Genomic DNA, 27,419 nt, shown 5'->3' with positions numbered 1-27,419 from the left:
AAAGAGGAATCTTTTTATCAGAAAAAGTGATACTGGTGATGGTAGTAGAACGAAGCTGGTGTGGCGTGCCAGCTAAAATGGCTTCTGTTTTAGATCTGCTTAGCTGAAGGAAGTTGAGCCTCATCCGTGCCTCTATTTCCTCCAAACAAATAGTCAGTGTAGATGTTGGCAGAGGAGCAGTAGAGGAGGTGGGATTAGTCCTAAGATAAAGCTGAGTGTCATCGGCATAACAATGAAAAGAAAGACCATGTCTGCTAATGACACTTCCAAGGGGGAACATATAAATGATGAAAAGGATGGGGCTCAACACAGGGCCCTGTGGAACAACACAGGTAACATTATGGGTGTGAGATTTTGCGCTGCCAAGTGCGACATACTCAGTTCTACCGGTCAAATAAGATGTAAACCAATTTTGAACAGTTCCTGAAAGTCCAATGTTGTATTGCAGACGGTGAAGAAGAATATTATGATCAATTGTATCAAAGCAGCTGTCAGGTCAAGGAGAATGAGTAAAGAAGGAGAACCAGCATCTGCTGACATCAGAAGGTCATTTGTGACCCTGACCAGGGCTGTTTCGGTGCTATGGCCAGGGCGAAAACCAGACTGAAACTTTTCAAACAGGTTATTCAGTTTGAGATGATCACGAAGTTGTACTGCAACAATTTTTTCCAGAACTTTAGAAAGAAATGGAAAATTAGAGATGGGTCTATAGTTAGACAAAACTTCAGGATCCAGGGTGGGTTTTTTCAGTAGATGTCTGATGACAGCAGCTTTTAGTGCTGAAGGAATATGGCCAGCCAAAAGGGATTGGTTTATAATCCTGGTGATAAGTGTAGAAATAGCAGAAATGTTAGCCTTCAGCAAGGCTGAGGGAAAGGGGTCCAGGGAACTGGTAGACGGTTTCATTTTCCTGATGTCCTGCACCTCTTCCCGTGTGGCAACAGAGAAGGAGCAAAGGGGCTGGACAGTCTCAGGCAGCGGGTCAACAGTTGGGGATAACAGAATATCCATGGTAGAGAGGTTTAAGCGATGTTATAAACCTTTTGTCTGAAAAAATTTATATGCAAATTACACCTCTTATCAGTGGCCTCGGAATGAGCACATGAAGGAGGTTTAAGAAGATTATTTAAAGTAGAAAAAAGTTTTTTTGGATCCCTGGAGCTATTTGTAATGATGGTAGAATAGAACCTGGACCGTGCATCCTTCATCCTTATTAGGCTATAAAGCATTAGGTAGGAGGCTTTTAAAGTTATGTTTGTGTGCTTATAAATGCCCACAAATACTAATTTACTGGTTATATTACAATTATGTTACATGTATCTACTTATTTGATTTTTTGGAGTAAAGCCATGCACATTTTTACGCTAACTAAAAGCTTGGTGTATGTAAGTTCTCTGCTCGGTATTGCAAACTTGCGTCAAAGCAGTGCTTTTGTTCCAGTGTGGTTTCCCTTTCTTTTTTAGATCCACATGCCTGACGCGGCTTTATCAAATACACTGAAATTAATCGCATATTGTTTATTAGTTTAAGGCATCTGATTGTAATTGTAATATAATGGTCCACGGAATGGACAAACTATTCCAAATACTATAGCTGCTTCAGCATTTTTCCTCTCAATGCACAACTCATACTATTTATCCCACTGTTTGTACTTATTAGTACAATTACCTCACTGTAAACTTGCGATACAGTTTATAATATTGCACAACCTTTATAAAGAGCATGTTTACATTTGATGACGATATTATTTTTAAGATGAAATGCAGCAAAATATATTCATTACATTAAACAGATAAAATGTTAACATCATTTAAATACGCTATATTGTTAATAATTAAATATGTGAGGACATTGTGGTGCAGTGCTAGCGACGATCTGGTGCCCGATTCAGGCATTGTTCCTGCCTCGCTCTGTATTCTTGCTGGCGCAACACTGGAAGGATAGATGGATATAATAATTAAACATGTACTATGAAGATATTTCAATGTTCTTTAAAAGGTTTGAAGAATCAGTGTTCTAAGCTTACAGATGGCTTAACATCTATTACAGAGCTGATTGTGTGGCAATTGGTTACTTGGAGAAAGAAAAGGAAGGACAGGAACTGGGGGTTAGTACGTTTGAAAGAGAGAATGCTGTTTCAATAAATCTTGCGTGAGGCAGTCTGTGGACAGGGTGCCAGCTCGTCACTATCACTGTGCCACCATGTTCCCATGTTTAATAATATGCTTTAACTCCTATCATCATGAAAATGATATCAAGTATACATCTCAATATTTAAATTATTCAGAGAGCTGTAATATCACGAATGTAATAGATTCTGTGTCCAGTTGGAGGAAGAGAAAGCCCATTTAAGAAGCACGTAGCGATTCACACACACAGAGCACATAAAAGAACACATACAAAACAAAGCATTTAATGTGCTACTTTAATTACGATGGGATTTGGGAAACTAGTGTATTAAACGATTTAAAGATGAAGTTTATGATGTTCTACTTCTGATGTTCTGACAAAATAAACTGCATGATTAAAGTGGAAATTTCGAGATTAAAGTTGACATTTCAACTTTTTCCCCACTGTGTCCCTATTTTTTTTTTTCTTTTCTCTGTACCTTAATAAGCTTACATATGACTTGCCTTTTCACGGCGACTTTGATATCTAAACAACTTCTTTTTTATTTCGGGTACTGTGCGATTTTGTGAACTTGAGCTTCTGAGTTTCTCAGACACACTGTGTCACTCGATCAACTTCCTTTTGTTGTTTATATCTCTGTTTAAACCAACAAATACTATGTTTTTCTTTGCCTCCACTTGATATTTGGTGAAATTCTTCTATTTTCCGCAGTGCTTTTACCATTGCCTTTTGACAGAACGCTGAGCTTAAGGGCTATTTATATTGATTTACATATTCAAAGAGGCGTAATTCCGGGAGGAGACAGGGTGGGACAGCAGGTGCGTGCACGTACATTACTTTTCATGCTGACTGGGATTTATGAAGCAGAAGAACATGGACGTTGACAAACGCACAGATTTATGCAACTGGATTTTTTTGTGCGTACGCACATTTCTGCTTTTGTCCTTACACCATGTTTTAGTGTGAATTCTACTCACAACGTTATGCATGAGGCCCCAGGTGTTTATGAGGATTTCTCTGGGTTCTTTTTTCCTCTGACATTCTAAAAATGTGTGAATTAGTATCAATGAGCACAGTAAATAGTCCTTGTTTGAATGAGTGCACTTGTCTGATTCATTGTGTTCTGTAATAGGCTGACATCATGCCTAGGATTGGCTTTTGCCTTACATGTGCTGCTGGGACAGGCTTGGGCTGTTGCAACAATACAAATGGACTAAGGAGATTAAAAGTATGGTCTGATGGATAGTTATTTTATCCGTAGTGACTTAAAACAATTGTTATTGTTTGCATATTTCTAAAGTTTGAAAATTAACATAATAAAGGATTTGACCAAGGTCACAAAGCCTAAGGTTATAGTATAACACCTCAATTATTCATCCATGTATTTTTAATATAATAAGCCTATTTAATTTTATTAAATGTTTATATATAAAACTATATTAACTTGAATTAAAGAAAATTAAATTAGACCTTCCTGACCTGTTTAATCCTGCTGTTCATTTAGTACACTGTTAGAGCAAATGTTCAATATAAGCAAATAGTTCACATCTCATCTAAATTGTACAAAGGGCAAGACTCCTGTGAGTGATGCCATCAAGCGCCTGTATCATTGTGTTACTTGCTTTGAAATACACTTAAACCATTTTGGTCAAAAGTGTTTGCACATCTTTCAAATAGGCATAGCTTAAAAGTCTCTTCTAATGCCTTAATAATAATATTTGGAGTAGTAACAGATGAGCTAAACGTGTGCTTTGAAAAATCATTTGTTATATTCTATACCACATTACTTGCACAAAGACTTATTTTGCTCAACTGGAAGAATCCTAATCCACACTCACACTGATAAAGTGGTGGTCTGTATCATCTAAGGGATGTTTTAACCTTTTTGGCTGATAGATCTCAGACAATAGGCCTTACCTGAAAGTCTTGTCAGGCTGAACAGGACTGCAGTATATTTTGGGAAAACGCAAAGGTAAAGAAGAAGGACAAGGCTGAGTTCTACATCAGGCCTACACTGTAGTTACACTGTAGCCTGAATAGACTATGGTGTAGCCAGACACACACCGACACAGATGCTGCCAAGACCCCTACGACTCTGATTGACCAGTTTGGTAACTATGTATTTTCTGAAATGTTTGTTTTCCTCTATTCTGAATTAACATGGAGTGGATCGAGAAAAGACTTGTCGAAGAAGTTACAAAATATAAACATTTATGTGATACTTTATCACAACATTAAAAAGACAATCAGATGGTAGCCAATTCATGGTGCAAAATATCACCTAACATGGGTTTTGAAATTGGTAAATGTATGAAAATGTTGAAAGATATGAGGGACAAATATGTTCACTTAAGAGGAGCAGTAATCCTGGAGGGCAAATACTACCAGCTTTTTAATGGATCATTCACTTTTCTTGCATGCTGCAAACATTGCCAACTAGTGTTCAGACATCTGCCCGCAGTATAGCATGACTTATAAATATAAACTACTTTCAATGGAGTGGCCTATTTGTTACGCTCTGTACAGAATTATTAATGAGCCTTTAGAGAATTTTGCTTAGTTAAATTGTATAGCTTTTTGATTCAAATTTATAAATAACCTTGAATTTGTGATAATGATTAACTAACATTTTCTGTGTTTTGGTGGACCGCCTATTGTCTGAAGAGACTAACCGACCCAACAAATCATTATAAATAATAGCTTTAATTGTCAAAGAAAAAATCTAACAAAAATGCTCAAAGAGCGAAAAAATGTTGCCCAAATGGCAATAAAGCCCCAATACACAAATTTAAAATCAGATTCCAAAGACAGAAGAAAAATGACCAAAAACCAGCAAAAAAACAAGGAAATAGCAATAATCGCAAAAACTCAAAATCTTCAATGCACTGTTTCTAAGATCCACAGTTCCTGGACTTGAGTAGTCAAAAGAAGGTCTCAGGAATGGTGGTCAGGGTGGCCCAGCCTCTGGAGGTATCACCTAAAGAGCAAAAGTGACATAAGAGAACAACATCTTATACATAAAAAATAAATAATAAATAAATAGAGCAATATTAATAGAAAATACATGAGAATACACATACAGTATGAAAAATAATTTAAAATAAACCAACAAGGAGCCAGGGAAACAAACTAGCTAAAACACAACAATCACAAATGATCCAACATGATAAACCATACTGTAATATTATGTTAAATTGGATAAAATCTAATTCTATTAATTCTGAATTTTCCAGAAAATATTCAAGGTGACTAATAGGAAAACAAGGGTGTTGCAAGCAAGACATAGGTTTATAAGTATGTTTCTCCTCCCTCACATTGTTAAACTGAGTACCAGATATCCTGTAACAGTGGGGCATTGCCTAGCAACAAGAAACACCAGGGAACAGGAGCTTGGCACAAGCTAGGAGTCAAGTGTTGTATAATAAGGTGAGTGGTGTCCTTCTATAACTCACTACAATAACCTGTATCCATGTAGCACAGATTACTCTTAGAGAATTTCTTCTACTGGGTAATTTTAGGACATTTAGATGAGTGCAGCACATAAAACTTATTGAGCTGTGAGATTCTCTCAAGACGCAGATTAAATGCTGATAAGCACACTGCCAAACATTTCTCTGCTTGGAACACACAAATATTTGCTTTCTTTACATGTTAACGATGCACCTATGGCTTTTGGGGCTAATTTGATACAGACAATATTTATTCTTTACCTAGTTGTAATGAAAACAGTTGTGAAGTAGCTTGTGCTGCTGGTATGCCCTTTGTTCTTGTTGATTCTTGCTGATTTAATAGACATGCATAGAAGCTGTGGTATTCAGTCATTTGTGCGATACTGAATAAAGCTCTTATCCAGCCTTGGAAATGCTACATTTCAGAACTGCTGTGCTAAGCTGTTGTCTGCTCTGTTGGTAGTAAAAACACTAAACTGTTTGTGTCATCACTTTGTTTTAATTATGTTATAAATGTAAAGGCAATAATGTAGATAATCAGTTGTGGATCAGAAATCATTTGGCTGTCTGCTCAAGAATGTCATTCCGTACATTCTGTATGCTTTTCACTGAGAACCCAAGTCCAAATGCAAAATACAATACAATGAAAATATTTTAAAATATGCAGAAATTCTGAAAAAGGTAATCTACCAGAATACTTTATGATGTTTGATTTTAGCACAACAAAAATATATATATATATGATAATATAAATAAAAAAAATACATACATATATATAGTAGGAGGAGAGCAAGCATCCCAACTGGGATGGAGAAAGATTTTGTACCTGGGTGGGACACCAGAGAGGAGCACCAGGCTGATTGGCCAGTATAATAGAGTGGATGGACAAGTAGAAGCTGAGAGTCGGGAGTTGTTCCATTCCCCACACATCGGGTGGCAGTGGTAAGTATATGGCATCCCAATGAAGGTACCCACAGTGGTGATTAGGAGATGGAGTCCAGAACTGCAGCCCTGTTGAGGTCATTGCATGCCAATAGAAGACACTGTTGGGTGAGGACCTCCCTGGTTTCCATACTACCCGGAACTGCTTACAGGAGGACACGCTGTGGCACTGGAAGCATAAATATAATAATAATATTTTTCATAGTAATGTGTTGGGTATTACTGTGTCTTGGGTTTGGTGCTCACTGGTCCCCTTATATATATATATATATATATATATATATATATATATATATAGTAAAAGGCCAGCCCTGACACAGAAACACGTAGGACACATGTTCAAAGCACACAAGCGGTTTTTATTTTCTTTTTCCCTTGTGGGAAACACCTTCCCCGTTGCCCACAAGTATAACACACAGTTCCCAGCACAACATAAAATTTTTCCTCCTCATTTTTCTTTCTTTCTCCTCCACTCTACCACCAGCAAGCTTCATCTTCCTCCTCCTGTCTCTGGCTCCCGGAGTAGTGACTGCTGGCTTCTTTTATAACGCACCCGGAAGTGCTCTAGGTGCTTGACGACCTATTTCTGGCAGCACTTCCAGGTGTGGTGGAAGAGTTGCTCTGTAGTGCTCAGCAGCAGCTACAGCACCACCTAGCGGCACCCATGGATTCCAACAGGGCTGCACCAAACTCCAACTCCCATAAAGCACTTTGGGAGTCCTAGGCACCACCACAACCCAGGAGGCTGCCATCTAGTGTTCTAGGGGAGGTACTGTCCTGACCAGGTTTGCTCCCTCGGTCCATACAAGAGAGAGGCATTCTGGCCTTTTGCCACAAAATATATATATATATATATATATATATATATATATATATATATATATATATATATATATATATATACACAGTATTCTGTACAACTCTTAAGCATCCAGCCAAGAAAATTACTTTAAAATGTCAGTAACTTTTTTAAAGACTGCACTTTCATTTATTAGTAAAGATTACAGAGCCTTTTGCCATCTTGATAACCCCAACTTTTAAATTTCATCTGAAGCCAAGGTACTAAGTTTTCTATCTGAGATCAACAAACTCCAACATCTTAAAAACAAGTTTTGGAAACGATAAACATGTGGCATATTGAGCTTGCAACACTCACTAGTGTAAGAACAGTCGTAGATTTGTCCTTTTGTGTTGGCCATGTTTGCATTTATTTACCAGTTCCACACTGAGCTTGATCAAGAGCAGCCAGTATAACCATTTCCCAGGCAGCATCCACTGTATTTCTAGCACGTTGCCCTAACTTCTTATACTCCCAGACTCAGGAAGATGGCTGTGAATTCCAAAGGACTGATATTTTACTAGACTACTAGTAATATTAAGGTAGGTATAATGATTAAACATTTTACCATCTATTCACATTCTGTTAACTGATTTATTGCATATTAGATTGTTCATAATATCACACCTTTTGATTTTGAAGGAAAGGAGGAAACATCCTTGCAAACAGATGCAGAACTTTATTATTTTTGTATTTTATCCTTTGCCCTTGTGTTCTTAAAGATTAAAGTTTTAAACAGATGAAAATGTTACTTTTTTTCCTCTTAACACATTTGCATTTGAATTGTTTACATTGTTGTAGTCAGTGCTGTTCTGTAACTGCCAATTCAACTGTCTATGTTCTGTCATTGCATTTGAAAAAGTGCTTGCCTTGCCAAAACAATAAATATATATTGGATTCTGCCAATAATGCAGAAAAAAAAATTAAACTGGGGTGAATGAAAACTCTCCTGAAAGTAAGCACAAAAAGTAGGCTATAAATATATATTAAAATTAATTAGTATAACGCAGTGGCCCAATATGCTTCTGCTTAAGTGGCCCCACTCCTTATAAACTTGAGTATCTCTGCTTCTCCTTCTTCTTGTTCACTAACCATTATATTAATGTTTTTTTATCTACTCCTTACATTTTTTAATTTCTACACACTATAATGATTTCAGGTATATACCATAAGATACCTACTCTGCTGTATGGAGAGTTAAGGGCTTATGATATTTTTGATAGAATAAATGTTGTTTCTTAATCCTATGACAGAGAAGAGTAACTTAAAGGTGTCTGTAAAGTTTTATCTCCAAAATGTGTTTATTGATATAGCAGTCATCAGGGGCCTGCTTGCACAATGGTTAGCACGCTAGCTCACAGATGCAGTGTTCTAGGTGCGATACCCATGTGTGAGTATAAAGGTTCACCATGTCAGAGTGGCTTTTTGTTTTATTTTATCTCCCATGTTCCAAAGATTGGGAACTTGGATTAGGTTATTTAGCAAATACAAACTGAACTGTTGTGAGTGTGTTCTTGAGCAGACTCTGTGATGTACAGATGACAAATCCAGGGTTGGATTCTGCCCTGAGCTCAAAGCTGTCAGGACTTCTGTGACCCAGAATTTGAAAAAAGTGGGTTATATTATATAATATAATAATAAAATGTTATATTCGTTATTTTAATTGTCTGTTATCCTTGAAACAACATTTGTGTTTGCTAAAATGTTCACTGTAGCGTTACATGCTCAAATTACTTTATTACTTAACATTTCATACATTTCCCATCTAGATATTGGCCTACTAAATACAGTAGCTGATTTAAAGTACAATTTCTCAGTTTAATTCTAGTCATAATAACTTCTTATTGATTTGTCCAATTCATTTAAATGGCTTAATTACATTTTTGCAAAGGTATCTGCACTCTTCCTTGTTATCTCATATTTTTGTCTCATCTGCATAACACAATTTTTAATTGTCTTTTTTAAGTTTATAATATTTCATTGTGAACACTATTTCAGCTTCATTATTAGACCTACTACAACTGCAGTTACAATCTCATTTGCATTCACCCCACATATCCTGGCACTGACACAAACCACACTAAGAATATATTCCTATTAGCCAGAACATTAAAACCACTGACAAGGGAAGTGAATAAGAATGGCACCTGTCAAGGGTGGGATATATTAAGCAGCAAATGAACAGTCAGTTCTCAAAGAAGAAAAATGGGCAAGTGTAAGGATCTGAGTGACTTTGACAAGGGCCAAAGCATCTCTAAAATGTCAGTTCTTGTGGGTTTTTCCCTTTGTGCAGTGGTTAGTACCTACTAAAAGTGGTCCAACAATGGTCAACCAGTGAAGCAGCAACAAGGTCACGAGTGACCAAGGCTCATTGATGTGCATGAAGATCAAAGGACTGACAGTCTGTCCAGACTCCACTGAAGAGCTAATTTATCACAGATTTCTGAAAAAAAAATTGTCCATGAGAGAAAGGTGTCAGAACACAAAGAGCATCACAGGGTGCTACATATGAGGCTGCGTAGCCACAGGCCGGTCAGAGTGCCCATGCTGACGCCTGTCCAATGCCAAAAGCACCTAACTTGGGTATGTAAGCATCAAAACTGGAGTTTTAAGTTGATGATTTTCTAGCTTTTACAAGCTGCAAATTCAGACTGCCTTGAACACAGAGTTAGGTGATTCATGGTTTAGCCGATTATTGTTAGAATTGAAGGAAATTGGGGCTCAGTGGTGGAAGGAGGTGGCTGGAAGCTGGAATCAAGAGAAGGGGGTGAGAAAAAGGAGGGTTTTTGTTACTAGTTTTGAGGTGAGTAAGTGGCAAGCCACCCCATTGGTTAGAGAGAGCTTCAAGACCGATGTGGATAGACCCAGAGTAAAACCACTTTGACTTGATCTTCTGTAGCATCCCTTCCTTTTGTGTCTAAGCAAGAAACATATGGCTTATAAGGCATTATTCTGAGTGTGAAGGGTCCCTATATGTATATTTCTAGTCTTTCATTGCTGTTTTACATAATTAAGGTGTAACATTTCTTTGGTTTGGGATGATGAAAGTCTTAAACTCATAAACTACTGTAGATTCTGTTACTCCTAGATCAGTATAATCAGCATATAATAAGAGTCCTATATTAAATTATATATTAATTTAAAATCAGAAAACAAATGTAAACAATATATATTCACAACAATAACAACATGTATTTATAAAAAAATCAGTATTGGAATTGGCTGATCAAATAACATGAAACCAGTGATTGGTATCAGCCTTAAAAAACCTCATTGGAGCGTCTCTACTAGCGGTCCTAAAATGGATCCACACAGGTGGTGCAGTGGAAGCACTGCTGCCTCATAGTAAGGAGATCATGGATATGCAACCAGGGTCCTCCCTGTGTGGAGAGCGCTTTGAGTAGTGAGAAAAGCTCTATATAAATATAAAGATTATTATAGGTACCGCTAAAATCTAAGTAATCAACATAGACCACAGCATAGACATTTGCAGTGCACTCTCTATTAAAATGTATTTTGTAATGTAAGTAGTAATGAGGTATGTTGCGTTTGTTATTCTAACAGATGGTGCATCACAAACATTTGTAGTAAATGCATTGCTATGGGTACTTGTGATGTACCATCTTTTGGAATGAAAGATTAAATGCATTTTATTATTACAAATATTTGTGATGCATTATCTGTTGGGATGACTGAGATATCAACCAGAAGGATGCAAAGACAGACACATGGACGCTTACCCTTTTATTAAGGTGGATGTTTTAACAAAACATATTAAATAAAGTTGTATTAAGTATACAAACTTCAGGGACTTTATTTTCAATGTGAACTGCACTAGACCTCTCCTTCCTACATGAATTTGAATTGAGTGATGTGAGAACAAATATTTAATCCAATTATACATAACTCCCTTTATCATTATTTCTTTCATCACATATAAAAGCCCAGATCTTTATGAGACATCATAAACATTCTCCAGATCTAAGAAGTGATTAATATTATTTCATTATTTATGAATGCCTTTCTAATCCCATTTTCTAGGCCTATTATTTGTTCTAAGGTTGATCTATTACCAAGAAAACCATTCTGATATAGATTTAGTAATTCATTATTCTCCAAAAAAGAGTAAATTTATTATTTATCATTCTCTCAAGTAGTTAACATACTGCATTTTACATTCAATGCAGTCTCTGTATAACTTAATGGGCTTGGTAAATCTTTTATAACTCGTATAATTTTGCTGATTTCCATTTAATTGAATGTTTACATTTCTCTAATATTATATTAAATTAAATATTAATGTCATCATAAGAATTCCAAAATATTTCAAAGGCAAATATCATTTCATTGATTAATACATTTGTATTTCTGAAACCCAATTGCCAAAACATACTGTATTTGTCTATTAATAAAATCTAAAATGTTGTTTTTGTTACTTGCAAATTAACTTTAAAGTTGATATTATAAACACTATACCAAATAGTAATCTTATGATTCACTTACAAGAGTTTTAAAGAATTTCCAAATTTAAAACTAAGCAGGGGTTGTGAGACCAGTGAACTGCTATTTTAGCACTATTGCATTTTAAATCATTAAAATACTTTATGGTCAGTACCTTTTTCGAAGATAATAATATACAATTCCTATTCCTTCCATTCCATCTTTTTTAATACTAAGATAATAATCTATTTTAAACTATAAATGAGTGCTCATTGATTGACTTTGATGCAAACACAACTATTGGCAGAGTGTCTTTGTAGCCTTTGTTGATTTTCGTAAAAGGTTTGACTCATTTGATCGAGTTGCCTTGTGGGACATCCTAAGACTTTACGGGATCCCCTCAAGGTTTCTGGATATCATAGCTGGCCTGTACACTGGTACTGTGAGAGCTGTGCAGAGTTGAGGCAGAACATCTCTGTTTTTCCCAGTTGATTCTGAGGTTTGTCAGGAGTGTATTCTTGGTCCTACTGTGCTCAGTGCTTGCATGGACTGTGTGTTGGGCAGGGTCGTGGGGTCCTGCGGCTGTGAGGCATCTGTTGGTGAAGAAAGATTCACTGATCTTGACTTTGCCGATGATGCTGTGATCTTCATGGAGTCAATGGAGGCTCTGTTCGAGGCTCTTGAGAGACTGAGTGAGAAGTCTGAGCGTCTGGGCTTGCGAGTTTCCTGGATAAAAAACAAGATCCAGGCCAATAATGACCTCTTGGGAACAGACATCGGCAGTGTGTCTGTCTGCAAAGAGAATGTTGACCTTGTTGAAAGGTTTACTTACCTCAGCAGCGACATTCATGTCTCTGGTGACTCTTCCTATGAAGTCAGTAGACCGATTGGGAGAGCATGGGGGTCATGAGGTCGCTAGAAAGGGGTGTGTGGTGCTCCCGATATCTTTGCAAAAGAATGAAGGTCCAGGTCTTTACTGTCCTGGTGCTCCTTGTTTTGCTATATCATTGCGAGATATGTAAGCTATCCAGTGACTTGAGACAAAGACTGCACTCCTTCAGTACTGTGTCTCTTTGGAGAATCCATGGGTACTGCCAATTTGACTTTGTGTTGAACAAGCAGTTGTTCACGAAGTCCCAAATGAGGCATATTATCTGCATTGTGAGGGAGCGTCAGTTACTGCACTATGCCCATGTGGCACAACATTCCTCAGTATTTTTGTGGACCCTAGCAGCTGGACTAGGCCAAGGGGACAGCCATGTAACAGTTGGCTATGACAGATAGATGGTAATTTTCGGTGGGTGAGACTGGACTGTGTGTCTGTCTTGGGGATTGTCAACCAGAATCCCAAGCTGTTTCATCATGTGATGGGTGCAGCAACGAGCTGTGCCAATGCATGCTCCCCAACCTGACCTGAACTAACCTGGCCTGTTAATATAGAAATAGAGGATTATTTAGATGACAACATTTTTAAATGTATGAAACGTTAGACAAGAATGTAGAACTCATGAGGAACATTCCAGTTCACTTCATGGAAAAGTAACAAAACATGGTTAAAACACAATTAATATTCTTACAATAAAAGAAATGTATATTTAATTTAACAGACTTTCTTTGGCATCTTACTGTATGTCTTCAGTTTCAGACTGTAGCATTAATGGATACTATTTTCTACTGCTAAATTTCATTCTGTGTTTGGCTTCACCACAAATTTAGTTTCTAACTTGTGGAATTCCTTCTTATTTAGCTTACATCTACCTTTGGCCATCTTATGCTCCCCGTCATAATTGTGACACTTTATTCCTCTTCACTTCCCATAAAGTTCATAGACATATCCCTTGTGAGCTCTTAAAGGGTGATAAGGGAGAGCCATATATTTTCTTATTTTAAAACTTAAATACTATCAGATGCCTATGTGTAATAGAAGCACCCTCAGATCGTAGAATTACCACTGTAGTTTTCCTGTAAATTTACTTTCTCAAGGTTTTCCACTTTTAAAATATATATGCATATCTATATTTTTATATCTGCTTAGTCTACTTGGGATTTGCAGTATGGCTTATAATCCAGCAAGTATAAGGCAGAAACCAACCTTTAAAGTGGCATAAAACACTAAAATGTTATCCAATTTACAGTCACCAATATTATAAACCTTACATAAGAATGGGAGAAAATACCATGAAAAAATTCACACAGACACTGGGAGAATGTACAAATGACACTGAGAATTCCTTACTTGGGATTTGAAAATCTCAGTTCTCAGGATGTGCATTATACACCACCAATGATGATCTCTGTGCTGTTATGCTGCATTTCTCTTTATCTCTACCATTTTTAACCTCGATATTCACAGCATGTATGATTCCCTGTTTTTAGTCTTATCACCTAGAATATGAGGTAAAGCACTCCATCTGCATTGGTTCCCTGTTAAAAAGATTTTCAGTAGCACGTATCTCCAATTTCAGACTTAATCATAGTAGTGAGTTTCATGGGAGTCATAAATCAAAGCACTTGACCTTTTCGAAAATGACTTTATGATCACTTTAAATATGTCCAAAGTTTCAGTCCTTAGTTCTACTTTCCTTTACAGCCTTTTGAATCTTTTGAACCTCACCAAGCCTTGGTATTTAAACTGTTTAATGCTATTCCATAATTTTTGCTAATTTCTTCTCTGTTTCACATGGAAATGATAGGCATTTGTTGATAAGAAAACAGTTGCCAATTTTGTTATTACATATCACAGGAATACTGTTCTTGTTTACCTCATATATAAAATGGCACCTATTCATGCAATATGTGGTTACACCGCCTGCATTAGTGCAGAAAGAGATAAACACCAAATTAGAAATGGAGAAAAAAGAAAAAAGGCAGAAACCAACATATTGCTTGTAACAAACTAGAAAATACTGTCAAAAGCTCTCACAAACAAATCACCAATTTTAAACTGACTTGTATAGCATTAAACTGTTAAAAATGTACATGTGTTGCTATATACACACACATATTAGTGTTAATTGACAGTAAACTGGAAACAACACTATGCAGATTCTCATAGAGTCCACATCCCAAGATGTGGTTTTTGAATGCATCATGAGGTATAAGAGTTCATCACAGAGATCCAGAAGCAATCCTGAAGGCATAAGCTACATAAGGGCAGTCAATAGTGGTCCTGGCACACAGTTCAGCAAAAAATGTATAAATGATAATAAATCATATTTCGAGCTTTAGTGCACTAAAAACGGATGAGACATTTGATATCTTGGTTAAATTATAAGCATACAGCAATAGAGTTAAGCCTAGAGATGAAAAAGAGGTGTAAATCTATGTAGTAGCAGGAGGAAGGAATCACTGTTCTCACACTTGATTTGGCCCAATGTATTTATGATGGCACTCCTTGGTGGAAAGCCATATTGTTAGGAAAACCTGAAAGTGAAGATTTGCAGTTATTTTCACTAAGAAAATCTTTCAGAAGAGGCATTAGCATTGAACAAGTTACTAAGTACTCAAGTTCAGAGCTACCTGGACTAATTCTTGGCACATGTGAGGTAGTTGAATGTATACTAGAAATAGTATGAGTGGTTTACAATATATTCATAAATTAGATACACCTGTGGCACTAGCCTTATAGGTATTTCTGAATTATTCTGCTCATAGTAAGAATTTGCTCCATTCCATCTATAAATATTTTGTATGGTACTCTAAAGAGTAAAATTTGTGATTGACTAACACTCTATTTACAGGACGGAATTGAGACATGAATGTAAATTTACTTTTTTTTTTCCAAAAAAAAGAGTTTCTTTAAAAGAAATAAGTCAGTAGTCTTAGAAAAAAGACCAAAAATACCTGATTAAAACCCAGAGAGTCTATGACTGATTAGGTACTAGTAAAAGACAGAGCAGGCAAACTTGGCAGCCTTAAACTATCTGGCTCCACTAAAACTCCAACCTAACATATGGGCATTACTAAACACAGGCTTTTTTATGGAGTGGAATTATTTAAATGGCAAACAAGAACCTACTGTTCGACAAAATGACATGTTATCAACTTTGTGAACCTTTTTTCTGGTTGTCATTAGTGTGACAAAATCGGAATGATTAAAAAACAGTTCATCGGACCTGGTTATAGGGATGAGGCTTTTTGCTGTTTAAGTTCAAATTTTATTGTATTGTTATGTGTACATAGTGATTTTTTATTATCACGATTCTTAAAGAGAGGTGACAATAGTACAATACCAACCACAGATGAACAAAAAAACGAAATACAGTATTTGGCACCCGCTTGTCATCTTAACAACCATGTGCTCCAGACTATCCACATTATACTCATCCTTTTGCTGGGAAAAGACAAAATGAAAAGAATGTGCAGGGTTATAATCAGGTATTAGGAAACTACTAGAATACAACTGTAGTCATGCTGAATTGTAGTCATCTCAACATGATGGACTAGGTCAGCCAGCTACAGATTCACCTTTAGCTGGGTCTGTTGCGGTCGGCATGGTGGCACAGTGGGTAGCGCTGCTGCCTCGCAGCTAGGAGACCCAGGTTCGTGGAGTTTGCATGTTCTCCCCATGTCTGCGTGGGTTTCCTCTGGGTGCTCCGGTTTCCTCCCATAGTCCAAAGACATGCAGGTTAGGTGCATTGGTGATTCTAAATTGTCCCTTATGAGGGGCCAAACAGGCCATAAATCATATATTTCTGTGTGTAATCTATTGGTTTACGTGTGAACACTATTGGTTTATGAATATTTACTATCGGTTTGCGTGCATACTTAATTGGTTTGCCTGCGTACAATACTTCATTCATATGAACTATATTGGTTTGTGTCCGTATATTATCCGTTTGTACGTGTATGTCACTGGTTTGCATATGAACTATATTGATTTGCGTGTGTATATCACTGGTTCCAGTACGTTTGTTATTGGTTTGTGAGTGAACTGCATTGGTTTACGCTTGCATGTTATCGGTTTGCGTATGAATTATATTGGCTTGCGTTCTGTGTCGGTCTAACAATGGATTTGCGTATGCACTATAATGGTTTCATGCACGTTGTGGTGGATTGCCGGCATTTCACTCCGGCCCTCAACCCCAGGCCGCCAGGAGGAGCTCTCCCAACAGCATGATCATGCCCGAGTTCCAGCAGGGCATCATGGACTATGTAGTGTTTGTACACAGCCCTGCTGGATACCTTGGGGGCCACCAGGCGTCGCTGTAGGGGGGCTCGTAGGCTCTTATGTGCCCTATAACCCGGGAGTGCGTCACGGTCACGTGACAGGAAGAAACGCGTGCTCGGGTTGAAGAAAAGGACTATTTACCCTGACCCGGAAGGAATAAGGACTTGTGGACTGTTGGGCAGGAACACCTCCGGGTCAGGGAATATAAAAGGACTGTGGGAGCTCCCAGACGATGAGCTGAGTTGGGAGGCAGGGTGGCTAAGCGTCTGGGAGTGGAGGATTGCTATTATTGTTGTTATTGTTATTGAAGAATTGTGGAGAGGGGCGTGCTTTGTGCACTTTATTATTATAATAAATATCGTCATTGGATTTTACCTGGTGTCTGACGTATAGTCTGAGGGTACAAGGGTGCGAGAAGCGCCCTATTCTATTACAGTTGGCGTAGTCGGCAGGACTTCTCTGGCTGTCAGTTTGGCAGAGGACCTGAAAAATTTTACTGTGGGCAGAATACCCCGGGAAGACAGCGTCACGACACATAGAGGAATAATCGCCAGAAACCTCACTTTTTTTTCAAGTCCATAATGGGGAAAAAGAAGACAAAACAGGGCAACAGCACCAGCGGAAGTTCCATGTTCGTCATGGCTGACACTCGGGATGAGCGACAGGGCGACTACACGGATCGGGAGAGGACTCCGGACGAAGAAACCTACAACGAGGTATGTGCTGCAAATGTAGATAATCTATTTAAAATTACTCATTTTGTACCGTGCACATACCTCGGAAAAGATCATCCGGAAGTTCTGCGGGATGCAGGAGAATCTCCCGAAGACAGTGTGGCGCTTTTGTGCGGGCAGACGGACAACGAAAAAGACTTCCGCATTACAGGTACCGGCGAGGGACACGGGACGTACCACGAAGGATTCTAGAAAGGTGACGTTCCGTGTCCAGCTGTTTATGGCTTCGCCCAAGAAAAGACGGACTTGATTTTTCCGAAGGGGAAAGGGGAGGTGAGCGAAGCACCGCTCAACCCACGAGAAGGTAAGGAGGGCCGGGAAATGGCTGTTCGATCTGCCGACAAATTAATACAGGCAGATCTCAGTCAGCCAAAGATGGCGGCCCGGTCCTCGTCCGAAAAGAACTCCAAATCCCAGGCTCCCTTGCGGGACCTGTCTGAGCATGTGCCAGGAGTGGCCGTGTTTATTGGCTCCCACCCGGAGGGTAAGGCTAATGATGGCTCGAGCATGCCTCCGGGTGAATTAAGTAACTTTTTGGACGTGCACAAGCTGGAAAAGTTGCTTCAGCCCGTGCACAAATTTTTACAGGTGGTGGAAACAATAAAGAAGATCGTTGGGGACTTGGGAGCAGCGGCTGAAGCGCCTTTAAGAAAGCTGGATGAATACTTATGGCGATTTGGTCGGGAGTCTCCCCTCATGATTGATTTGGCGGTACAGGTGAGTTTTACCGGTACCGTACAGAATAAGGGGACACAGAGTGATGCGGGCCCGCGGTTAATTAGTAGCGGGTGCCAAGTCACTACGAGCTCTACAAGCGAATGTGGTGTGATGACAGAAGGGGCGGTGGAAGCACCGATCGTACCAGAGCAGCTGAAAAGTGCTGTCTCTCGGAGCGATGCGGTGCTGAAGACGCCGCCTCTGGTTTCATTAAAGTCAACGGGCATGCAAACAGCAAAGAGGCTCTCTTTTCCTAAAAGAGAGACTCAAGCTGTGCGCCGACCCCAGAGTAAGCAGGAGATCCCCGAAATATACCGTGGGTCTCCTAACAAAGTGGAAAAAAGGGCGGAGAGCAGAGAGGTGGCCAGAAAACCCTCCTTAGCGGGGGAAAGGGTGGAGCTGACAGAATTCCCGAGATGTTTCAGGTCTCGGGAAGAGAGACAACCAGGAGGACGTCAGCGGTGCTACAACTGTCGGCAACCAGGACACGTGTGGCGTGATTGTTCCCGGAGGACAGGGGAGCGGTGGGATAGAAGATACACCGTTCCCCCAAGGTTCGCCGGGAGGTGCAAACAATACAGCCAAGGTCCGGATGACGCGTCCGCCCCAGTTGTCGTCGCTAAGGGGGGGGAACTGTGGTGGATTGACGGCATTTCACTCCGGCCCTTAACCCCAGGCCGCCAGGAGGAGCTCTCCCGACAGCATGATCATGCCCCGAGTTCCAGCAGGGCATCATGGACTATGTAGTGTTTGTACACAGCCCTGCTGGATACCTTGGGGGCCACCAGGCGTCGCTGTAGGGGGGCTCGTAGGCTCTTATGTGCCCTATAACCCGGGAGTGCGTCACGGTCACGTGACAGGAAGAAACGACGTGCTCCTGGGTTGAAGAAAAGGACTATTTACCCTGACCCGGAAGGAATAAAGACTTGTGGAATGTTTGGCAGGAACACCTCCGGGTCAGGGAATATAAAAGGACTGTGGGAGCTCCCAGACGATGAGCTGAGTTGGGAGGCAGGGTGGCTAAGCGTCTGGGAGTGGAGGATTGTTATTATTGTTGTTATTGTTATTGAAGAATTGTGGAGAGGAGCGTGCTTTGTGCACTTTATTATTATAATAAATATCGTCATTGGATTTTACCTGGTGTCTGACGTTTGTGTCTGAGGGTACAAGGGTGCGAGAAGCGCCCTATTCTATTACAACGTCTTATACTGGTTTCATGTGGGTAACCTGTCGATTTTGCGCTTGAACTCTATTGGTTGTATGTGTGCACTATGTCGGTTTCGCGTATGAAACATATTGGTTATGCGTGCGCACCCTATCGCAACTCTGTATGAACTATATCGGTTCTGCGTGTGAACTATATTGGTTGTTCACGTGATCTTCAGAGGAAATGGGCGGGGCAAGAAACAGGAACTCAAGGGCCGGTAGAGTCATTAAGTGTAAAGAGAAATGTCTAGGAGACGCATCTGCATTTAAGCGGCACTGTATATTTTTTCCGCACCATACGTTTGCGAAAGGACTTGGTGGTAATTATTACTATTTAACAGAATCTACCCTTGAGTCTGTAATGAACACAAGGCTGAAGTTAGGTACGTATTCGGCCGTCTTCTTATTCGGTCCCATCTACATGCTTGCTTGCAACCTGCAGCTGTACTTGTCCACACAGTATTTGCAAAACAGTTACTTATTCTAAAGGCAAAATATTCAACATTTACGATTGACGTCTTTATGCAACATAACATTTAGTTACTACTAGTTAGATTTATTGTGCCCGGCGACCCCGCACCGCGCCGCACAGACAGGTGAAGTGACTTGTTCAGGGTCACACGGTGTCAGTCTCAGAACTTGAGCCCACGAACAAAGGGTTGAAAGTGCAAAGCCATAACCGCAATGCTTGCACATCTATAACGTGTATATTAATTGACTAAACGTGTCCATTCTATGAAAAGCTAAACATTTAACATTTAAGACCTGCATGGGTCAGTTACATCATATTGGGCCACCTTACCTTTCACAGTTTTGTGAAAGGACAGATGCGTTTTTTAAAATGCAGCGGAGTTTTGCTCTGCCCAGTGGGAGTATCAGGGTGAAACTGACAATGTATTCCCACTTCAAGATCAGATACAGTGGTGTGAAAAACTATTTGCCCCCGTCCTGATTTCTTATTCTTTTGCATGTTTGTCACACAAAATGTTTCTGATCATCAAACACATTTAACCATTAGTCAAATATAACACAAGTAAACACAAAATGCAGTTTTTAAATGATGGTTTTATTATTTAGGGAGAAAAAATCCAAACCTACATGGCCCTGTGTGAAAAAGTAATTGCCCCTTGTTAAAAATAACCTAACTGTGGTGTATCACACCTGAGTTCAATTTCCGTAGCCACCCCCAGACCTGATTACTGCCACACCTGTTTCAATCAAGAAATCACTTAAATGTGAGCTGCCTGACACAGTGAAGTAGACCAAAAGCACCTCAAAAGCTAGACATCATGCCAAGATCCAAAGAAATTCAGGAACAAATGAGAACAGAAGTAATTGAGATCTATCAGTCTGGTAAAGGTTATAAAGCCATTTCTAAAGCTTTGGGACTCCAGCGAACCACAGTGAGAGCCATTATCCACAAATGGCAAACACATGGAACAGTGGAGAACCTTCCCAGGAGTGGCCGGCCGACCAAAATTACCCCAAGAGTGCAGAGACGACTCATCCGAGAGGTCACAAAAGACCCCAGGACAACGTCTAAAGAACTGCAGGCCTCACTTGCCTCAATTAAGGTCAGTGTTCACGACTCCACCATAAGAAAGAGACTGGGCAAAACGGCCTGCATGGCAGATTTCCAAGACGCAAACCACTGTTAAGCAAAAGAACATTAGGGCTCGTCTCAATTTTGCTAAGAAACATCTCAATGATTGCCAAGACTTTTGGGAAAATACCTTGTGGACTGATGAGACAAAAGTTGAACTTTTGGAAGGCAAATGTCCCGTTACATCTGGCGTAAAAGGAACACAGCATTTCAGAAAAAGGACATCATACCAACAGTAAAATATGGTGGTGGTAGTGTGATGGTCTGGGGTTGTTTTGCTGCTTCAGGACCTGGAAGGCTTGCTGTGATAGATGGAACCATGAATTCTACTGTCTACCAAAAATCCTGAAGGAGAATGTCCGCCATCTGTTCGTCAACTCAAGCTGAAGAGATCTTGGGTGCTGCAACAGGACAATGACCCAAAACACACCAGCAAATCCACCTCTGAATGGCTGAAGAAAAACAAAATGAAGACTTTGGAGTGGCCTAGTCAAAGTCCTGACCTGAATCCAATTGAGATGCTATGGCATGACCTTAAAAAGGCGGTTCATGCTAGAAAACCCTCAAATAAAGCTGAATTACAACAATTCTGCAAAGATGAGTGGGCCAAAATTCCTCCAGAGCGCTGTAAAAGACTCATTGCAAGTTATCGCAAACGCTTGATTGCAGTTATTGCTGCTAAGGGTGGCCCAACCAGTTATTAGGTTCAGGGGGCAATTACTTTTTCACACAGGCCATGTAGGTTTGGATTTTTTTTTCTCCCTAAATAATAAAAACCATCATTTAAAAACTGTATTTTGTGTTTACTTGTGTTATATTTGACTAATGGTTAAATGTGTTTGATGATCAGAAACATTTTGTGTGACAAACATGCAAAAGAATAAGAAATCAGGACGGGGGCAAATAGTTTTTCACACCACTGTAAATGGGATTTACTGTGATATTTAATGGGCACTGTAAAGTGTTAAATGGCGTTGGGCCACCTTAATTTTCATAGTTTTGTGACATTGGCATATATAAACTTGTCCAGGATAGATTCCTTTGTTAAATTAGAGTTTAACAATTTTGACCCGTGCAGGACCAAAATGTGGAATATTTATTTTTTCAAAAAATGGATCAGTCTGTAATGATGCCGATTAATGTACACGCTGTAGAATATTTTGCATCACTGTTATAGTAGAATAAGAAGCTGCTTTGCAAAAGCTGTGTGAATAAGTAGCTGACTGCAAGCTTATACTGGGAGTAGCTGTGCATTGGAACTGGGGAGTCCTCTACAGCGCATCTTCAACCTGAGCCTGGAACAGGGGAGAGTCCCAAGGCTTTGGAAAACATCTTGTATCACTCCTGTCCCAAAGGTATCACGTCCTAGTGAGCTGAATGACTTCCGGCCTGCTGCTCTGAAGTCACATCTGATGAAGACCATGGAGCGGCTGCTGCTTCATCACCTGAGGCCACAGGTCCGCCACGCCCTCGACCCTCTGCAGTTCGCATTCCAGGAGAAGGTGGGAGCGGAGGATGCCATCATCTATATGCTTCATCGATTCTCTCTCCCACCTGGACAGAGGCAGTGGTGCTGTAAGAATTATGTTTTTGGACTTCTCTAGCGCCTTCAACACCATCCAACCTCTGCTCCTTAGGGATAAGCTGACTGAGATGGGAGTAGATTCACACCTTGTGGCATGGATTGTGGACTATCTTACAGACAGACCTCAATATGTGCGTCTTGGGAACTGCAGGTCTGACATTGTGTGCAGCAATACAGGGGCGTCGCAGGGGACTGTACTTTCTCCGGGCCTGTTCAATCTATAAACATCAGACTTCCAATATGACTCGGAGTCCTGCCACGTGCAAAAGTTCGCTGATGACACTGCTATTGTGGGCTGCATCAGGAGTGGGCAGGAGGAGGAGTACAGAAAGTTAATCAAAGACTTTGTTAAATGGTGCGACTCAAACCACTTACACCTTAACACCAGCAAGACCAAGGAGCTGGTGGTGGATTTTAGGAGGCCTAGGCCCCTCATGAACCCTGTGATCATCAGAGGTGACTGTGTGCAGAGGGTGCAGACCTTTAAATATCTGGGAGTGCAGCTGGATGACAAATTGGACTGGACTGCCAATACTGATGCTCTATGTAAGAAAGGTCAAAGCAGACTATACTTTCTGAAAAGGTTGGCATCCTTCAACATCTGCAGTAAGATGCTGCAGATGTTCTACCAGACGGTTGTGGCGAGTGCCCTCTTCTACGCGGTGGTGTGCTAGGGTGGCAGCATAAAGATGAAAGACGCCTCACGCCTGGACAAACTTGTTAAGAAGGCAGGCTCCATTGTAGGATTAAAGTTGGACAGTTTAACATCTGTGGCAGAGCGACGGGTGCTAAGCAAACTCCTGTCAATCATGAAGAATCCACTGCATCCACTTAACAGTGTCATCTCCAGGCACAGGAGTAGCTTCAGTGACAGACTTTTGTCACTGTCCTGCTCCACTGACAGACTAAGGAGATCGTTCCTCCCCCACACTATGTGACTCTTCAATTCCACCCGGGGGAGTAAATGCGAACATTAATTTTATTTTAATTTTTTTCATTTTTTTTTTTTTTATTACTATTTAATTTAATATTGTTTCTTTGTATCAGTATACTGCTGCTGGATTATGTGAATTTCCCCTTGGGATTAATAAAGTATCTATCTATCTATCTATCTATCTAAATGCCAGCCGAATGCGAACCTAACTTCAGCCCTGTGATCATTTCAGAATTAAGGGAAAATACTGGTAAAAAGAATTACCACCAAGCCCTTTCACAAACATACAGTGATGTGCAAAAGTATTCAATCCCTTTAAAAGTCATCCTAATTTTCTGCATGACAAAAGATTTGTCCACATATTTATCCATTTGTTTTTTTTAATGTGAACTCTTGTGTTGTAACAAAACATTATCAAACTCCAAATAACTTAACTAAAGAAAAACTCCAAAGTGATTGTTTGCTTAAGCATTCATGCTCAACATATTCATACTTTGTCAAGAACCTTTTTGCTGCAGTAACAGCCTTTATTCTTTTGGGGTACGTAAATATGCCCCAGTTCTGCACATTGCTCAGGCGTGATTCTTCCCTATTCTTCTTGGCATGATTTCTAGGTACCCTCTATGTTGGTGGGATGGTATCTCTGAACAGCAGTTTTCAAACAGTGCCCCAGATTCTCAACAGGGTTAAGATCAGGGCTTTGACTTGGCCTTTCCGAAATATTCACCTGTCTGTTTTTGAGCCATCCCAGTGTCACTTTGGTCTAATGCTTAGGGTCATTGTCATCTTGAAAGCTTTAAATTCATAGTAGACTGGAACGAGTTCACTTGCAATATTGTGTGGTATTTGGGCCCATCAATTGCTCCCTTCAACTCTGACAAGATTCTCAGTCCCAGCACATGAAAAACAACCACCATATTCCACTGTAGGTCTGGTGTTTCTTGTGGCATGGGCAGTGTTTGTTTTATGCCACACATTCTGTACCTCTTTGAAGTCTGAGAAAAAAAGTTCTATTTTAGTTTCATTTGACCATAAACCCTTCTCCCCACATTTAACTGGAAACACGCCATATGTGTTTTTATGTGGACCATCATAAGGAATGGGTTCCTTCTTGCCACCTTCCTGTAGAGGCCTGTTTAATGGAGAGCTCTTGAAATTGTGGACCCCTACACCTTCACTCCAGTTTCAGCCAAAAAGCATTGCAAACATCTGAGAGTGACGTTTGGATTTCTAGTTTCCTCTCTCCAGTTGATGTCTAACTCTGATGTTCAGTCTTCAGGGACGGCCTGTTCTAGTGAGAGTCAGGGTGCTGTGATGAACCTTCCACTTTCTGATGATGGATCCAGCAGTGCACAATGGGACATCAGACTCTTGATATTTTTATAATTATTTCCTGCTACCTTGTGCATTTCAATAACTTTATTTCTCACATCAGCAGAATGCTCCTCTCTCTTGATTTTTTCAGTGACTGTCCAGCAAAGACTACGGCCCCTACGAAGGGGGCTTTTAATATCCAGAGAGAAAGGAGCACCTCATTAATGTTTAATATGACTGTCAAATGTCTGCTACCTTTGTAATTAATTTGTCATTGGTGTAAACCTGGAGCTTCCAAAGCACAACTGCAGAGGTTTAAATACTTATGTAAACACTAACTTTGGAGATTTTCTTCTTCAATTAAATGTCTACATAAAATAGTTTATTTTGACTTTGGAAATGTTTTGTTACAGCATAAGAAAAAATATGGAATGGATAAATATGTGTACAAATATTTTGTCTTGCATAAAATTATGACAACTTTCATGGGGGTTGAATACTTTTGCACATCAAAGTATGTTTGTGAAAGGGTTTGGTGGTAATTATTTTTAAGTTAGGTGCACATTCAGCTGCGTTTTTATTCACTTCTAGCTACATCCAGTATAAGTTTACAGTCAGATACTTATTCACAAACCTTCTTCTATATTAACAGCAAGGCACAATATTCTACAGTGTGTACGCAAACTGATCCATTATTTGAAAAAATAAATATTTGAGATTTTCAACCAAAACTTGAACAGGTTGAAAATGTTAAACTCAACTTTAACAATGGAATCTGTCCTGGACAAGTTTATATTATCCTAATTAATATACATGTTGTAGATGTGCAAGCATTGTGGCGCAGTGTTTAAGACTGCACTTTTAAACTGAGTTCGTGGGTTCAAGTCCTGATAATGACACTATGTGACCATAAACAAGTCACTTCACCTGTCTGTGCAGCACTGGGCGAATCTAACCAGTAGTATCTAAATGTTGTATGGTGGATAAAGGCGTTAGGAAATGTAGAATATTTTGCCTTCAGAATGAATAACTGGTTTCAAAAGTTGTGTGAAAACGTACTGTGGCTGGGTGCGAGCAAACATGATCCAGGAAGCAAATAAGAAGACGGCCCAATACGTACCTAACTTCAGCCTTGTGTTCATTACAAACTCAAGGGTAGATTCTGTTAAATAGTAATAATTACCACCAAGTCCTTTTGCAGACGTATTGTTCGGAAAAAAATATACAGTGCCATTTAAACGCAGATGCGTCTCTCTTTACACTCCATGACTCTACCGGCCCCTGAGGTCCTGTTTCTTGCCCCGCCCATTACCTCTGAAGATCACGTGAACCACCAATATAGTTCACACGCAGAACCGATATAGTTCATACACAGAGTTACGATAGGGTGCGCACGCATAACCAATATGTTTCATACGCGAAACCGACATAGTGCACGCATACAACCAATAGAGTTCAAGCGCAAAATCGACAGGTTACCCACATGAAACCAATATAAGACATGCATGAAACCAATACAGTGCATACGCAAATCCATTGTTAGACCGTCACAGAACACAAGCCAATATAATTCATACACAAACCGATAACATGCAAGCGTAAACCAATGCAGTTCACTCACAAACCAATAACAAATCATACTGGAACCAGTGATATACACATGCAAATCAATATAGTTCATATGCAAACCAGTGCTATGCATATACAAGTGGATATAGTTCACACACAAACGGATAATATACGGACACGAACCAATATAGTTCATATGAATGAAACCAGTATTGTACGCATGCAAACCAATTAAGTATGCATGCAAACCGATAGTAAATATTTATAAACCAATAGTGTTCACACGTAAACCAATAGATTACACACAGAAATATATGATTTATGGCCTGTTTGGCCCCTCATAGTCCCTAGTGTGTGCTTGGTGTGTGGGTGTGTGTGTGTGTGCGTCCTGTGGTGGGCTGGCACCCTGCCCGGGATTTGTTTCCTGTCTTGCTCCCTGTGTTGGCTGGGATTGGCTCCAGCAGACCCCCGTGACCCTGTAGTTAGGATATAGCGGGCTGGATAATGGATGGATGGATGGGTCTGTTGCAGATTCTCTACTAAATATTTTAGAACCTAATAGCAGCACTTATGACTTGTGAAATACTCCAGTCTGACTTACAGATTTCTCTTTCTAAATCTTCAGAAAATCTCCCAGTTACAACAAAAGTTGGAACACAGATCAGATGAGAACATTCTCTATATAGACCATTTCCTAGGTCTCTAAGATGATTAAAATGGGGTGAGGCTAGGGGGAGAGGGTAGTTTTTAAGATTTTTAAGGTAAATTGTACGTATATTGGAGTGAAA

This window comes from Polypterus senegalus, chromosome 7 (assembly GCF_016835505.1).
Source record: "Polypterus senegalus isolate Bchr_013 chromosome 7, ASM1683550v1, whole genome shotgun sequence".
Taxonomy (NCBI): Eukaryota; Metazoa; Chordata; class Cladistia; order Polypteriformes; family Polypteridae; genus Polypterus; species Polypterus senegalus.
The sequence above is the reverse complement of the archived record's forward strand: the minus strand, read 5'-3'. Positions refer to the sequence as shown.